This window comes from Papilio machaon, chromosome 8 (genome assembly GCF_912999745.1).
Source record: "Papilio machaon chromosome 8, ilPapMach1.1, whole genome shotgun sequence".
In the NCBI taxonomy this organism is placed as follows: domain Eukaryota; kingdom Metazoa; phylum Arthropoda; class Insecta; order Lepidoptera; family Papilionidae; genus Papilio; species Papilio machaon.
The window spans coordinates 6,146,800-6,152,799 of NC_059993.1; positions in this window are offsets into that span (position 1 = coordinate 6,146,800).

The following is a 6,000-nucleotide window of genomic DNA, read 5'->3' on the forward strand; positions in this document are numbered from 1 at the left end:
ATCTTGCATTAATTTTAGCGTTTAAATTTGGATGAAATGTATGCAAAGTATATTAAAACACCAAACCGTTCATTTATGTCGCGTATTATATTTATTTTTATTCTTACTGCCCGGAAACACGCTATAAAAACATTAACATTAACTAGTTGTAACCTTCGTCGATCTAGAACAGTGATTCTCAACCTTTTTTTGTTGCGGCACATATTTATCGATTTCATAATTTGGCGTCACACAAAGAAAAAGATAAAAATTATTTACTTACTACAACACACTGCATAAATAGTTTATCAACTGTATATCATTATTTGTATCTATATGACATTTCTAGACCCTAATTTATTTTGTCAACTATTTTTCTGGCATTGTTCTTATATGCGAAGAAATACAGACAAAAAACTTATTTAGAAAACCGTGTAAAAACGAAAACGTGTAAAACAAGTACCGTGTAAATCATTGGATATGTGTACTGCAAAGTTAATAAGTTTACAAATTTATAAATTGACACTACATGCAATTAAATTAATATTAAACCGAATCACATACATTGGCAAAATTTGGCGGCACACTTTTGAAATTTGGCGGCACACAGAAGTGCCGCGGCACAGTGGTTGAGAATCACTGATCTAGAATAACGCTTGAAACACACACACAAAAGAATCGTATGCGAAGTAAAGAATAAACCATTTAAAATATGAAAATTTAATTGGTAGGCAGTTCCTCGGAACTACTGATAATACTATAACATTCTAGTACACCATATCCATTTTATCTTTATATTGAATTTCACTTCGGGTCGGTTTTACTTCGCTTTCGCGGTTATGTGCTACGGACATAAATATGGCTTACCATGGTGACGTATAACGAACAGCGATTTAAATAATTATGTTCTATAGAACGCTACAGTAAAAAAATGTTGCATTAATAAATGTGTATTACTACTACATGATAAGAAACTTGCATAACGTACAACATGCAATCAAACATTAACTGTGAGTTAGTGATATAAAAATTTCCGTTTAAATCATTTTGTTATCTTATTTCTCTTATGTCAAAGATAATGACAAATATAACTGTATGTTTTATACAGTGATTTAGATCTCATAAACCCACAGTAAATGGTACATTAGCAGTTTTTAGTCCTAAAAGGATAAAAATAACGACGTATAAAGAAACTTCTAGAATATTTCTACTAAATTTCGTCAAGATCGATTGAGTTAAGTAGTAACGATTAAAATCAAGTTCATAAAAGTTGTTCATTTAAGTTTAAAAATCATAAACTACAGTAGTTTTCAAAAATTTTAATTAAGGTTATAATTCATATTTGTAGAAAATTCGCATGAACTTGGACAATTTATGGGCAAGCACACGTGAACGTTAAATTGAAATAGCTTCGTGGCCGAGAACGCTATCCGATTTATTTGCTGATAAATTCTTCGAACCGAAATTGAACTTTTTATGAAATATCTCTGTGTTATTTGGTATTGGAATTTGTGATATCATTGCAAGGTGTTTAACACGACACCCTAACCTGGGACACGACCTGACTGACAAGAGACTATTGTTTTCATGTAGATATTTGTATATTATACTAGCTGTCGCCCGCGACTCCGTCCGCGCGCAGTTAAAAAAAAAATGAAAAATAGATGTTGGCCGATTCTCAGACCTACAGAATATGCTCACAAAATTTCATGAGAATCGGTCAAGCCGTTTCGGAGGAGTATGGCAACGAAAACTGTGACACGAGAATTTTATATATTAGATATTCATTCTGTTGTAAAATGCAGCTTAAATTCCTTTGGCCATTTTGAAGAGTCGTGTTTCATTTAGTTGTGTTCTTTGAAGTGTCATAGAGGTATAATGTGTTGGGCTTATCGATTTTATATTACACAAATCCTAATTGTATTGTTTCCCGTCTAGTTCAGCCGAACTTGGATAAGTGAGAACTGGATAAGCGAGAAAAATATTACAGTTTTTTTGGACTCTCGCTCGGATTTAACAGATTTCAGTCTGAATTATTAATATAATTTTAAGCTTTATAAAACATTAGATTAAGCAAACTCTGATCAATTCAAATAAGTAATTAATTTACTTTACTGTAAATTTATTACGCTCTCAATCAGAATGTAAGAAATTGTGTTAAATTTTAATCATTTCTTAATAGCAAAGTTTGTACAAGAAATTAATAAACTCGTATCTTGAAGAATTTCCGACGAATAAAGAATAAAAATTATCAAGAAATACTTTACGAGTAAAAATTATATTGTTTACTGGTTTTTCTCAATACTTAATCATCTATCTATATATATAAAAGAAAGTCGTGTTAGTTACACCATTTATAACTCAAGAACGACTGAATCGATTTGACTGAAAATTGGTGGGCAGGTAGCTTAGAACCAGGAATAGGACATAGGATAATTTTTATCCTGTTTCCTTTTTTTTTTAATTCCGCGGGAACGAAGTCGCGGGCAAAAGCTAGTAATATATAAAATTAACTTTTACTCGATATTTAAGAAAAATGTCATGTATTATTTTAATACATTATACACTAACAAACTAAAATTATGTAATATATCTGGATGTATATATATTTTAATTTAAGATATGTAATTATATATTTACTAGCTGTCGCTCGCGAATCCACCTGCCCGGAATTAAAAAAAAACTACTTGGTAGCATATGTGTTCTTCCAGACTATGTTCTATATCTATACACCAAATTCTAACGAGATTCTTGGAACCATTAATAATAATAATAATAATAATAATCAATTTATTTGCCAGAATATGGTACAAATGGTGTTACATGATTAGACGAACAAACATATTCTGCCACGTATGGCATGCAAATATTATATTGAATGCAAATTTAACCTTATTATATAAAATCATACTAGTAGCATTATTTTAGTCATTAATTATTTATTTATTATTAGGTCAACATTTTGTAAATTGTCAGCTAGGAAGTGTTCAACACTATAATAGCATTTATCCAACAGCAAATTAAATAATTGATTTTTAAACCATTCTGTAGATACCTTCTAACAAACATCCATCTAAACATCCAGCTAAACATTCGCATTTATAATATTAATATTATAAAGATATATTTTGGATATAGTGCTTTCTATTTGTATTTTATAATATCTAACAAGAAGGACTTATTTCAGGCGAGGGTTGAGGATCAAAATTATATTTTATGTAATATAACTATTAGGTCGACGGGCAAATTGTTTCACAAAACTAACGTTGATTTGATTTTCAATGTGGTAAAATAAGTGACGAGGGTAAGTATGAAAATATTTTCATAAATGTTATATGGAATATTACAAAAAGCGAAAAAATAAACAGAATACAAAAACAATTTAAATACTAAACATAATCCACGTAAAACCTATTTTTTTTTATGTAGACTCAAGTAAGTGGAACGTCAGAAAAATATAGATTTAATATTGTTATACTATGCCACCCGAATGAAACCGGGGAGAATAGCTAGTTTGAGAAAAGAGTCTATATTTATTTGTTATTTTTTTATAAACCACGTGTTCAACGTTGCCATGTACATATTATAAGCTTATCGCCCTAAAACAAATTGTAATTAAAGCCAGAGAGGGTTCAGGAAAAAATGAATTCCTTTATATTTTGGCTGAGGACGGCATATTTTTCACATATGAGCTGACAGACGGTGGCCGCCAGTACTAATTAACGAGATTAGCATACTTCTTTGCGGAGTTTTTACATTTCAAATGTTAACACGAATTTAAAATATTGAATTTTTTATTGCAATAAAATTCTTTTAACAAATATCTGTAATGAGACTTATTAATATGAGTTTTGACCCTAATGTGCATATTTTAAGATTCAAATGATAAGGGAATGTAAGGAAGCTGATTTTTAATTTTGGTTTATTATAAATATTATAAATTCTAATAGCCTTCACACTCTAGTATAGTCGTAGAAAATATCCATATCACATGATTCACACTTTGCTATTTTGAATTAGCAGGCGCAAATTTTAATAATTACTATTTATTAAGTTTCTTACATAAAACATTAGGTTTATTCAAATTAAACTCTTTGAATGTAGTCTAGATATGTATAATAATATTTAATTGCAATATTTACGAACCTACTACTGTAAAAAATGAAAAGAAATTTAACATCAGTCAATTAACTAAAGGAATAAACCACAGACCCCGCCGAGTGTCTAATTGTTTGCATCAGTGGATGCTTTAAAGCCAGCAATTACTCTCCGGTTGCCAAACCTTCCGGTAAGCGTGACAGGTATGTAAATTACCTATTTACATAAGTATGATAACTATAAGATGGCTATATTCTCCACCAGACAAATACGGTCTTAATGATTAATATTACCAAAATAAGAATGTTCGAAGCATCTAAGCATTAAAGGAAAATTCCTCCAACGCTTCTATTGAGCTCTGTATGAAGAAGTTTCGACAAATTCCAAACTATCATATATTTTTTAAAGAATGGTAGCCTAAACTTTATGTATAAGCTCATTGTTGCCGTATTTTAGTATGTAAATAATTACCCAGTCCTTTTGTTCAGTTCTCTTTATTTATTCCAAAAAAAAAAAAACTTCTTAATAACAGTCTTAAGTCAACAATCGGAATTTTAAATATCCTTCGTTTTTAATTTAACAAGATAAAAAGTTTATTTCTCTTTTAGAAATTATAATAAAGGCATGAAGGTCCGGAAAGAAGGACAAAATTGATGTTCGCCATTTTTCAGTTAAGGACGTCGAGGCATTTTTTCACGTACAAACTGGGGCAGCTCGAGCCACTAATTAACAGGATTAGCTTTAACTTTTTATTCAACCCTTGAAATATTTTATTTAATATAACTTAAATTAAATTTTACAAGACTTCGATATCTGTTCAAAATGTAGATGTGTAGGAATGTAATTTAATTAATACATTTACTTATTAGTCATTTAAAATTACATTTAATAGTCATTTGTCCCTTGGATAAATTTTAATTGAGCATCTGTCTGATAATATTGAACTTACATTTTTATTATTTAGATTATTTAAATATAAAAGTGGGCTTCGCGAAAAACTAGATTAGTATCAATTACAACTGACCGTATGTTTTTTATGCATGACTTGGCAAAAAGAGTGCGCTTAATATTAATTAACAAAATTATCATTTGTATATTGAAAAAATCTTTAAGCAACACAGTTATTCAATATTAAGTGATTTTAAAAATACATTGTGTTAAAGTTTATTTAATACTAGCTATCGCCCGCGACTCCGTCCGTAAGTAGCCTATGTGGGTTCTGGACTATGATCTACACCTATGCCAAATTTATACCGTACTAGATACCTTCAAACAATCCCCCATCAAAACATAGGCATTTATAATATTAGTAAGAGTACACTACAAAATGTATGTATAGACTAAAAACTATGAGCGAGTTCCAAACGCATTATTGATTCATGTATATCGGTAAAGTTTAAAGTTATGAGCAAACTTAGACATTTAATTAATTATCTTCATAAAAGCTTCTCAAACAACTAACTTGCCTGAAATATTAATAAATATAAACATAGCATCGATTTCCTTCATTTCTTAACATGACTCTATTAAAAAAATGTACCCAAAATACGGCCAAGATAAGATATGTCGTTTAGTTACTGAAATTTCACTCATAACAAATTTCGTTTAAATAAATAACTGGGATTAGTGAAAAACGTCGTATAATTTGGATATCTTCAAATAAACTCTAAGTGCATAAGTATAAAAAGTAAAGGCCTGTTCAATAAAACTTTTGCTATTTTTAATTCAGAGCAATTTGTTGATATGATTTTTTCATCAATTCTCATCAACATTTTAGGCTGACGACGTAAATTATTATAACTACAACTCAAGACGGTTGTCAAATTGTTAATTAAATTATCAATTTTTCCCAGTGTACTGCAAAATCGAGATATTTATTAGCCTCGCGCAGTCAGGAAGTGAACGCCACGCTGTACTAATTAA